Source organism: Nelumbo lutea, chromosome 5, assembly GCF_056320005.1.
Source record: "Nelumbo lutea isolate HS-2025 chromosome 5, American lotus-T2T, whole genome shotgun sequence".
Taxonomy (NCBI): Eukaryota; Viridiplantae; Streptophyta; class Magnoliopsida; order Proteales; family Nelumbonaceae; genus Nelumbo; species Nelumbo lutea.
Window position 1 is genome coordinate 49,660,552 of NC_142688.1, and position 12,784 is coordinate 49,673,335.

At 37.3% G+C, this 12,784-nt stretch overlaps 1 long non-coding RNA gene across 1 annotated transcript; it reads left to right on the forward strand.

Moving 5' to 3' along the window:
- The first annotated feature begins 507 nt into the window (after positions 1-507).
- On the forward strand, positions 508-1,268 carry LOC148852288 (uncharacterized). Its single transcript, XR_016098718.1, has 2 exons — positions 508-769; positions 1,025-1,268. It is a non-coding gene; the product is annotated as an uncharacterized LOC148852288 (long non-coding RNA).
- The last annotated feature ends 11,516 nt before the right edge of the window (positions 1,269-12,784 follow it).

Here is a 12,784-nt window from a genome sequence, read left to right on the forward strand (position 1 = left end):
AATCATTTTCACTTACCACTGTCTCCCAATGCATCCATTCTATAGGTAATGAAGCTGAGCAATTGATTACAAGGATGATCAATCCTGGGAATGACCTAGGATCTTTCCAGCCACTGCAATATAGTAGCTACTGACGGATCTGTTCATACCCAGGGAGGGACGTTGCCATTTCTGAAAATGACAACAGTACAAGAAAAACGCTCTAAACCGGTAGTCTAGATCTGGCAGTCTTAATAGGACCGCCTCCTCAAAACCTAAATATGAAAAAAAAAATTAAAAATAGCAGCGTTTTTTGGGAACCAGCAAGGCAGTTCTAATTCTGAACCGGGGAGAGAGAGAGAGAGGGAGAAAAAGTTAGACAAAACTCAAAAGACAAAAGTTCTCCAAGTTCCCGCGTTCTCTGCTATTCGCATGTTTGACAAAGGCAAAAGGTTTTGCTCACAAGAATCCTTTGATGGAGAGAACATTGCTTTTTGATAAAGAAGAGTATTTTTGTTGCAGAACTCCACTTAGAAGCATCATCAAACCTTCATTCTTTGACTGAGAACGCTGAGAATGCAGAAAGAGTTTGAGAAGGGATAGAAGCTCAAAATCAATGGCATTACAAGCTCAAAGAAGTTTGAGCAGGATTCTTGCATGCATGAACCGCTTGAGAAGGCTCCTCGCATGTGTGAACCAACTGATTAGGAGAGGGAAAGATTCCTTTCCATCGATTGGGAGATCTCCATACCAGCATCAATCCTTATTCGTTCAACCAAGAGAAGAGGAGGTAATTCTATAATCCTTTGATTGTTTTTCATTGTTTAATACTTGTATTTTGGGGATAGTGGGTAATAGGTTTTTTCTCCCAATCCAACAACAGCTGGTTGAAAAGGAGTTCTGGATAGGAGGCCGAAGGGTTTTTGATGTAGATAACACATTATTTTTTCTGCTTTTTCATTCATTTAAATGGAGATGGATAGGGGTTTTGGATGTAGATAACACTTCATTTCTTCTAAATCTATGCTAGTTGATGCATTCGCAGGTTGCAGACTTTTGATTGTCAAGGCTACTAATCAGGGATGTGAGGGGCCAATACCTTCTGTAATTCTGTTAGTATCACTTGTGTGCCTGTTTTCTAAATTGAGAAGTGAGGTAACATTTTTTCTAACTTATTTTGTATTTTCCTGCAAGGGAATTCTTGTTATGTTACCTAACCTGTGAGAAAAAAGGTCCCATAGACAGTTTTCTATGGGAATTTGAACCTGAACCATCATTTTTCAATGATATCTATCACCCTAGCCCTCTTTAAAACCTCAAGTAGAAGGTGTTCAAACTACCACACCATGTGATTACCAAATATGATCATCCAATGTGCTGAGATTGTTGGCCTTCTCAAATCTTTCCTCCTCTGAGAACTGAGAAAAATTGCACTACTCCTATTGTTTGGTTACCATGAATCTTGTTTAGATTATATGGTAGAGAAAGTAGAGAATAAGAAACGAGGAGGAAGAGATCACACAGGAAAAAACCCAGCAGCTCCTATTCTTCTCTCATTCAATGGAGACTCCGAATCAACTCCCACCTGGCAGGTCGTGTGATATATAGAGATTACTAAAAAAGGGTAAGTTACAGTGACCCCTTGTACTTTAAGGGGTATGGCACTTTGTCCAAAACCACTTTTGCAACATTTGGTCCCCTATACTTCCATATATTGCAAAATCTCCCAATGGCGTTGATGCCTTGGTGGTGAATGAGAAATTACCTGGTTGCCTATATATTGTTTTTCAACTTTTGAAAGAAAAAAAATCAAGAATAAGTGATATCTAATGTTGGTTGATGCCAAAGACCATATATTCTACCATATGAGAACTCTAGCTCGAATCCATTAATATATTTATGGATACTAATTTGACAAACCATATTTGGTTTGATTGGGTAGATCACTTGGATAGATGAGATTAATCCATTGATCTAAAAGAGCACTTCAACGGCCTTGATTTTTGGGCTGAGTTGTGTCATTATTTGGTTGAAATCTTGGTATAACTTAGATAATTGATATTAATCCATTGATCTTACACACACACACATACGAGAGAGAGAGAGAGAGAGAGAGAGATTAGTCCATTGATCTTAGGAGACCATATTTGTTAATCTTAGCCATCTAAACAATGTATTACCCAATGTTGGCCCCAGCTATGTGAGGTATTGGGAGGGGTAGACTGGGTACAGTCCTAACCTTTAGGCTTTATTTATATCCATTGATCTTAGGAGACTAGATTTGTTAATCTTAGCCATCTAAACAATGTATCACTCAATGTTGGCCCCAGCTATCTAAGGTCTTGGGAGGGGTAGACTGGGTACAGTCCTAACCTTATTTATTGGCACAGGGTTGTTATCCTAAGACTAAACCTGCATTCTCATGCTTGCCAGCCCCAAGATTTTACCATTACACCAAGTAATAGCCCTAGATTTTCTAAATATATCTATATCAAATAAAGTAATGTACAAACATGCCAAAGATATGGATTATCAAAATGGCCTCCTAAGATCAGTCAACTAATCTCTGTCATTTGTATCGAGATCATAGTTGTGAAGCGACGCCTAGGCGACAAGGTGCTCTTTGAGGATCGCCTCGCCTAATTGCCTAGCGGTTTTCTACTTCTTACTATAAAATACTACTTTATTCATTTTTTTTTGAGATTATAATTATAAAATAGACATTATTAAACTAAAATAATCATTTTGCGTGTTTATATACTAATTTTTTTTATTATTTTATTATTTATTAGGGTTTAATCAACACAAACATTGCTAAATGCTGTATTGAACCCTCAAAGACTTGAAAACCTGAACCAATAAGTAAGGAAGAACTTAAAATTTTATCTAATCAGCACATTTTCCTCTTCCATATATTCTTCTTCTTCTTCTTCTTCTTCTTCTATTACTACTACTACTATTACTACCAATACTTTTAATTTTCTTCTTTTCCTATTACAAAAATAAGGGTTTAGCCCCTATATTTTTTGAATTTTATTTTCTTTCTTCTTTTTCTTCTCATGAATATGCTGATTTTCTTACTTTAATATGAAATTTATACTTTTCTTATGAAAATCATGAATAATTATTAAAGAAATATGGTTATGGTACCTAGGGAACTACCCTAATATCTATGGTTTTGACATACAAAATCCATCGCCTAGGCAACTAGGCAACAAGGCGTCCCCCAATTGCCTATCCTTGCCTTGGCGCCTTGAAAACTATGATTGAATGACAGGTTGTCGAAGCCCTCAAAATTATTACTAGTCCCACAATAAAATATTTGCAGTAAAAGTGGTTTTAGGTCGAATCTCACAGGGAGCAAATCAATAATCTCTTAGTCGAATGGGTAATGTAATTGAGTGAGAGAATTTAAATACTGAAATTAAAAGAAAAGAAAATAAGTTGCAACTTAAACATGAGAAAATCAGTCTTACCGAATTCTGCTTCAAGGGTTCGGGTTGAATCGGCTGGCCATCGATCCTAGGTACATTTCAGCATTCTTGCTATTCAAGCATTTAACCTTAGATTTATTAGGATAGCCATAATAAACCTTGTGTTTTCCTAATTCAGTTGACCAAACCCAGCATTTGATCAACACTTATCACCACTTAACTAGGTACGATAGCGTCCATATTAAACAATGATAACATTAAGATTTGTGAAAACAGTTAAACCAAAATAACAATAATTGAGATAATTGCAATTATTGAATCTTGTTCTATCGATTCCTATAGGTTGAATCATGCTAAAACGTTGGTCAAAGGCTGTCACAAACAATTGATCCAAAAAGAAATCAACCTAATTGCTATTTGCACCATTGTTTGTGACAATTACAGATCACCGAAATCATGGATAATAATAGGAAAATCAACATTAGTTCAGTTTGTCAAACTAATTAACATCAACGTCCAATAAAAATATGCACAAGAATCAATGAATACTTGAATTAGAAAGCAAGAAAATAAAGTAACTATAGAACCTCACAATGACACAATCGAACATCCCCCTTGAACTAGAAAAAATAAGCTTAGTTACTCATGATCTGCACAATCTCCATGCCTTTCTTCTCCATAGCCGAATTGCTTTCTTGAGCTTCTTGTCTCCTTGATGATCTCTTGGATCTTGGAATGAATGATGCTAGAACTGGTTTGCCCCCCATTTTATATAACCAAAGGAGATGACTGTTTTCCAATTTCTTCTAGGAGATCATCTTATCTGTAAGGAGTCTTGATCTTCTTTGAACTAATCCTATCCTATCTCTTATCTAATCCTCAACCTTCTTATCCTTATAGGATTACATTCAAAGTTTAGATCTAATAAGATTCTCTCCCTCTTGGGAGATTACATTCGAATTAGGACTCTAGACTCTTGCATCCGAGTTGGGCTTCTCTGCTACTTGGGCTGCTTCCAGGTTCTTCTGCGAGTTGGGCTTCGGCTGTTAAATGGGCTTAGCTGCGAATTTGCTCCGACTTTGGACCCAGTTTCGTACTCGATGCAGACCGAATCAGTCAAAACCCAAAACATAAGAGTTGTGGGCCTTTCTTTCTTCTTTCTAATGCTTCTTGAATTGCCCAATTCGGAGTCCGAAATTGTGAGTTAGGCCCAAATCACTGACTGTCGCCGAAACTGTGTAAAATCACCCGAATTGGCATGTTTCCTTCCAATTGCCTTCTTTATTACCCTGAATCGAAATACAAGAGTAATGAGTGCATTTAAGTGCTAAAGTAGTGTAAAATGATGAAATTAAGGGGACAAAATAAGGTTCTTCTAAGTCTCATCAAATCCCTCCACACTTAAACTTTGCCCGTCCTCGGGCAAGGTAAAAAAACTCAAATAACACAAAAGTAACTAACTATTGATTTTCATTCTTTCTTTTTCTCTACACGAGGCCTGGTTCATTTCATGCTTTAGTTCAGACTTGGTAACCTTCCCTCTTTCATCTCTTTCTCCCTTTCTTCTCGTCCAAGAGTGATCGCAAATCACTCTTTCTCATGGTCCTAGGATAAATTGGCAATCAAGGAGACAAACCTTCCCGAGGTTGAAACTCCCTGGCTGAACGGCTACTCATTGCTTTTGACAAACCAATACAGCCAGATTCACTTACCTTTCTTTGTTTCTTAAACCAAAACAAGGTGTGATTATTGCCATAAGTTTGCTATGTATCACATCTCCACCACTTAGTATGAATTCGTAGGATCTGAAGGTGAGAATGGGGTTGGGGTTCTAGGGTGAGTGCATTTTATGCTCCATCTCACATTGCTTTTGTTTCTAGATGTGAGTGCATTTTATGCTCCATCTCACATTAGTCACGATTCTTTTTTTTTTTTTTGCACAAAAATCACAGGGTTTCGTCGCTTGATCCATGAATTCATTGATCATGGTCTCAATATGCCTAACACAACAAGCTCTAGAATAATCAACTAATGTTTGACAGATAATTATGTGAAAATCAATTATGCATCTTGCCTATTGATCGATTAAAATCATGAGGTACCATATTCAGCCAAGAAAGATTCAGTTAGTCATGCTTGCATCATATCTTATCTATTCAGCCTAAGCACATGATTCTTGATAAGTTAAAATCATTCAAGGATAAGCTTCCAAGGAGCAGAAATTTCAAGAAGGTAAGGTATCCCAAATTTCCATCAGATTTTCCTAATCCCCCCCCCCCCACTTAAGTTATACATTGTCCCCAATGTATGTGATTATGCATAAAGCTGAAGGATTTGGGGGTACTTCCCTGTTCGCTTTTTTTTTTAAGGTTCATTCTAAACACAAAAATCAAAAACAAATAAAATAACAAAATTAACTAAACACAATGGGTTGCCTCCCACAAGCGCAATTGTTTAACGTCGTTATGTTCGACCTTCCCCCTTGTTACCCTAACTCTCGTGGTTGCAGCTTCCGATGTGCTCCCCTTCCATCCATCATGGGCGGGTTCAAATCTGGATTAGGGGCCTTCGTATCCAATTGTGCACTCGATTCTAACTCCTCATTCATATCTTTTTCAAAAATTTCCTACACAGTTGGATCAAAAGTGTCAACCGAATAGATCGAATGGTCTTCAATTGGGTACTTCATAGCTTCAAAAATATTAAATTTAACAGTCTCTCCGTCACATTCGACGGAGAGGGTACCCTCATCCACATCTATTTTGGTCTTGTCCGTTTTCATGAATGGCCTGCCTAATAGAAGTGGGGCTGAACCTTCGATCGTGTTCTCCTCCATCTTCAGAATGTAAAAATCAGCTGGGAAAATTAAATCATTAACCTGCACCATTACATTCTCAACAATTCCTTTTGGGTAGGCGTTAGAATGATCAACCAATTGGATAACAGCTTTAGTTTTCCTTAAAGGACCTAATCTCAAAGCATAGTAAATCGAGTATGGCATGGCATTGATAGATGCACCTAAGTCTAGCATGGCATGCTCGATTTGCTTATTGCCAATCACACAAGGTAGGGTGAACATACCTGGATCAGCATGTTTTTCTGGTAAGGTTCTCTTGATCACGATTGAAACGTTCTCTCCAATTCCTACCTTAATGGGGCTTTCGTTTGAGTCTTGTATATCTTCTTCTTCTTGTCTTTTATCCGCCTTCCTTGGTGAGGTAGGTTCTAGCTACAGTTCCTTCCCGCTTCTCAGCACCACTACACTTACATTCTCCTTGGGGTTGACTATCATTTGTGATGGTAGTTTCTCGGAGCTCTGTGCCTCCAACTTGCTAATGGAAGTGGCAAGTTGGCTGATTTGATTCCCCAAATTCTGAATGCTGGCTCTTGTTTCCTGCCGAAATTGTTGAGTATTAGTAGCTAGAGCCTTAACTATATCTTCTAATGACGTACCTGAATTCGGGGGTTGGCCTTGCGCTGTGATGGGTGTTGAAAACTGGGGCTGTCGACTGGAAAAAATGGGGCTGATATTGCTGTTGTCTTCCTTGGTTCCCGTAGCTTAGGTTTTGATGACCTCTCCACCCCGGATTGTAGTAATTGGAGTAGGGATCACTTTCGTTGGGGCTGGCCTGGGAATCCTCCTATGGCACTCACTTGCTGAATCGACCCATCCTGTAATGATGGACACATGTCCGTAGGATGACCAGGAATCGAACAGATACCACACACCCTAGCAGTTTGAAATTGTCCTGAAGCGAGTTGTCTTACCAAAGCAGTTAGGTCAGAAATCTGATTTTCTAAATTTACATGGCTTACCTCATTAACCCGTCTAATGGTACCGTCTGTCCTTGCACCGAACTGCTGTGAATTTTCGACCATGTTGGAGATTAACTCCCTGGCCACTTCGGGTGTCTTGTTCACCAAGGCTCCTCCACTGGCTGCATCGACCATACTTCTATCCATGGGCTGCAGCCCTTTGTAGAAGTATTGGATTAATAGTTATTCGGGTATTTGGTGATGTGGACAGCTAGCAACAAGTTGTTTAAATCTTTCCCAATATTCGTATAGTGTCTCACCACCAAATTGCCAAACTCTACATATTTCTTTTCTAATATTTGCAGCCCGAGATGCAGGAAAATATTTGTCCAAGAATATCCTATTCATCTCATCCCATGTGCGTACTGAACCGAGAGGAAGAATATACAACCAATCATTTACTTTATCTCTTAAAGTAAATGGAAAGGCTATGAGTTTTACCTGGTCCTCGATCATACCTTGGGGCTTCATGCTTGCACAGGCGACATGGAATTCCTTTAAATGCTTATGAGGGTCCTCTTTTGGAAAACTATGAAATATAGACAATAATTGTATCAAACCAGATTTCAATTCAAAAGCTACCTCAAGAATGGGGTACGTGATGCATAAGGGTTGTTGGTTCATAATCGGTGCAGCCAACTCCCTCAATGTCCTCTCTCTGTCAGCCATTCTTTCTCCTTCTTTGAAGATGGGAAAATCACAAGTGGGCAATTCGTAATCTGAATTCACCCTTTTTGGTGAACGATCCTTCCTTTGCTTAGCCTCCTTCCTTAAATGATGGGTGTTCCTCTCAATTTCAGGGTTGTACTCGAGTTCACCTCGTTGAGAAGCACGAGTCATAAAACAAAAGAGGTTAACAAAGAGAAGGTAATAGCTAAGAAATTAAAGTTGCTCCCCGGCAACGGCGCCAAAATTTTGACGGGTTGTCGAAGCCCTCAAAATTATTACTAGTCCCACAATAAAATATTTGCAGTAAAAGTGGTTGTAGGTCGAATCCCACAGGGAGCAAATCAATAATCTCTTAGCCGAATGGGTAATGTAATTGAGTGAGAGAATTTAAATACTGAAATTAAAAGAAAAGAAAATAAATTGCAACTTAAACAAGAGAAAATCAGTCTTATCGAATTTTGGTTCAAGGGTTCGGGTTGAATCGATTGGCCATCGATCCTAGGTACATTTCAGCATTCTTGCTATTCAAGCATTTAACCTTAGACTTATTAGGATAGTCATAATAAACCTTGTGTTTTTCCTAATTCAGTTGACCAAACTCAACATTCAATCACCACTTATCACCACTTAACTGGGTACGATAATGCCCATATTAAATAGTGATAGCATTAAGATTTGTGAAAACAGTTAAACCAAAATAACAATAATTGAGATAATTGTAATTACTGAATCTTGTTCCATCGATTCCTTTAGGTTGAATCATGCTAAAACGTTGGTCAAAGGCTGTCATGAAAAATTGATCCAAAAAGAAATCAACCTAATTGCTACTTGCACCATTATTCATGACAATCACCAAAATCATGGGTAGCAGTAGGAAGATCAATATTAATTTAGTTTGTCAAACTAATTAACATCAACGTCCAATAAAAATATGTATAAGAATCAATGAATACTTGAATTAGAAAGCAAGAAAATAAAGTAACTACAGAACCTCACAATGACACAATCGAACCTCCCCCCTTGAACCAGAAAAAATAATCTTAGCTACTCATGATCTGCGCAATCTCCATGCCTTTCTTCTCCATAGCTGAACTGCTTTCTTGAGCTTCTTGTCTCCTTGATGATCTCTTGGATCTTGGAATGAATGATGCTAGAACTGGTTTGCCCCCCATTTTATATAACCAAAGGAGATGATTGTTTTCCAACTTCTTCTAGGAGATCATCTTATCTGTAGGGAGTCTTGATCTTCTTTGAACTAATCCTATCCTATCTCTTATCTAATCCTCAACCTTCTTATCCTTATAGGATTACATTCAAAGTTTAGATCTAATAAGATTCTCTCCCTCTTGGGAGATTACATTCGAATTAGGACTCTAGACTCTTGCATCCGAGTTGGGCTTCTCTACTACTTGGGCTGCTTCCAGGTTCTTCTGCAAGTTGGGCTTCAGCTGTTAAATGGGCCTGGTTGCGAACTTGCTTCGACTTCGGGCCCGGTTTCGTACTCGATGCAAACTGAATCAGTCAAAACCCAAAACATAAGAGTTGTGGGCCTTTCTTTCTTCTTTCTAATGCTTCTTGAATTGCCCAATTCGGAGTCCGGAATTGTGAGTTAGGCGTAGATCACTGATTGTCGCCGAAACTGTGCAAAATCACCCAAATTGGCCTTGTTTCCTTCCAATTGCCTTCTTTATTGCCCTGAATCGAAATACAAGAGTAATGAGTGCATTTAAGTGCTAAAGTAGTGTAAAAGGATGAAATTAAGGAAACAAAATAAGGTTCTTCTAAGTCTCATCATTGAGATTTCAACTGATTTAGCCCATCCAAATGAGATACCAAATCAAAACATCTAAGCCATTAAAGAAATTTATAACCATGGATTAAACAAAATATTAATACACCATTCGCATGGTTGGAATTGGTTGATTGTCCTTAGGATGCCACTTCCATGGCCTAGACTTTAGATGATCATGGGTACAACACTTTTTTCTTTTTCATTGGGCATAGACTTTTTTAAAGAAGTTGGTGTTTTTTCTTGAATGGCCAAGATTAGTTGAATTCTTGGTAATGGTTGGCCAAGATTAATTCTTTACTCTTGGGAGATCATTTTGGTCGTTTAGATTCTTTTGTTGCTTTGATACATTGTTTGGACGACCCAGATTACTTTAAATTTCGGTACATCATTTGCATGATTGGGATTAGTTTAATGATCTAAAGAGCATTTTCATGGCCTAGAGCCATACTGGTTGGAATTAGTTAATTGATCTTAGGATGTAATTTTGATGGTCTAGATTTTAGTTGTTTGTTACATCACTTTCTTGGCTTAAATTTTTTAAAAACTTTGTTGCTTTACTTGAATGGCTGAAATTAATTGAATTGTCGGTACACTGTTTAAATGGCCAAGATTGATTCCTTTCACTTCGCAGACCATTTTGATAGCTAAAGGTTTTTGTTTTTCTCTTGTTTTCTGCGTGTTGATTTGGTACATTTCTAGATGCCCTAGATTTGTTGAGAGTAGCATCGAAATTAGATATTGTGTTGATTTGATACAATTCTAACAAAACTCTCCTTTTCTGTGTGTTGATTTGGTACATTTCTAGATGCCCTAGATTAGTGCACTTGTCATAAGACAATCGTGATGGCCCAGATCTTTTGGTTAATCAGGTACTCATATGGATGGGTTAGCTGAAATCTTGATACGTTATTTGGCTTAGATTTTCGGTGTTCTTCAGCACATAACTTTATTTGGCTTAGATTTTTTTAACAAAGTTTGGTGCTTTACCCCAATGGTTAAAATTAGTTGAAAATCGAAATAATGAAAGGTTGTTTGGAATTTGGATGGCTAAGATTCTAAGAATGTTTTTTTTTTTTTCTCTTTTCTATTAGAACATTTTGATACTTCAGAATTCTTGTATTTATTTGGTACATTTTTTGGATGGCCCGGATTTGTTGAATCTAGGCAAATCGTTTATTATACCACTTTCATAGCCTAGATTACTTGAAATCGTTGATATCACTTGGGTTTTTAACAATGGTTTAAAAAATGACTCGGAAACGGAACCATTCTGGGCATCAGTTTCTGGGTCAATGGTTCAATCATCCGGTTCAAACGGACGGCCTATTCTGACAGAAAAACTAAAAATAATTAAAAAAATAAAAAAAGGTAAAAAACCATTGAATGGATCAATAGGTTGACGGTTTGATCGCCTGAATCAATGGTTTTTTATCAGATTCCGGGTTTTAGATAAAACGGATTTTTTTATCAGATTCCGTGAACGCCCCTAGTGCACCTGGGTACTTTATGTCAAGAGATGCAGTGGAAAACAATATAAAGGACTAAATGCCACATCTTCCAAATCCACTACAATTGTAAGTCTATCCCTACCTAAGTTATAAAAGTTCTTTAAAGAGGGCAAATGTCTAAACTACTCTAGCTACATACACTACTTAATGCATAAATTTTAACAAACCCAGTGATGCTAAGAAAATTAAGGTTTCAAGCATTGGTTTTAGGGGTATTGATATATGGTATGGGTGGAACGTCGGATGGCTAAAACTCGATTCCATAAGCTCAATTTCAATCCATCCATATCCACAATATCCAATCCTTAATTGTAGGCATTTCTCTTTCACCAACTCTTAGATTTAAGGCATTCAAATTTAAAAGGGTTTCTCGCATGAATTCATCTAATAAATCCATATTTTCTCATTAAATTTTTATAATAAAGGTCATTTAATAAGTTCTATCAGGGTTGAACATAAGTTCTATCAGTACAGTTCAGTACCAAAGCAGAATCTGGAATGGTTTCAGGGTTGAACACCCCCCTCCCTACACACACTAACACCCTTCAAAAGAAAAAAGAGAGAAAGAAAAGGAAAAATAGATTTATAATATAATAATAATAATATTTGTTCAAAGATCATCATTATAATTTAAATTACATATTATATGCATTCAAATATTAAATTAAATTAAAGAAAAAAGATCAAATCATGTAAGTGACTCAAATGGGCAAATAGATTGTTTTTTGTAACCATGTGCTAGACAGTGTATGCCCTTAGCTTCAATCGGCTTGATGTATATTATGACATTTATTATAAATGAATAAAAGCACATATTTGATTCATGTTATATGTTGTGTTTCTATGTAATACCCTTAAATTGGACATTAATGGGACTCGTGTTAGTTTAAAATTTTCACAGCCGTTGGATAGACTTGGGGAGGTTTTTCTTGCTAAGGCTAACACTGATGTGCCGCCAAGTGGGTTGGGGTTGGCTTGTCTCAGCTGCCAGGGTGAGACCTGAGGTACATGTAATGTGGATTTTCTTGAAACCCTAAATTTGACTAATTTCCAATATTGCCCTAGACCTTGGAAATAGATGGGCAGAACGGGAATGTTACACCTCACTCCTAGACTCGATTATGGTATTGCACTAGATGTTGAATTGGGCTGTCTTTGATATGTCAATCAGTGAGATCTTTAGAGGGGGTCAAAACCTGCATATGTTGGGGCAGTCTGAGAATTCATCTGAGTAGGTGATCATAGTGACAAGATTAGTCCATTTGTCAGATAAAGTGAATGATCGGGGAATGCACTCTCTTTGATGGAAACTTAAAATGTCGATAGTTGATTTCAAATTGTTGATATTTGTTTTTGCAAAATACAATTATATAAAGATATACATATATATTATGGTTTCATAAAATGTTTACAAAAATGTTTTAATTCCCAAGATCCATGTGAGTAAAAAGTGCAATACTATACCTTACAACCAAGGGAGAGATCGTCTCTTATCGGGCAGTGTTTGATCATTATGGGCTGAGAGTGTAAGACCATCGAGGGATAATAAACTTGATAGGCTAATCTCACATCTGCCCATAGTCCTT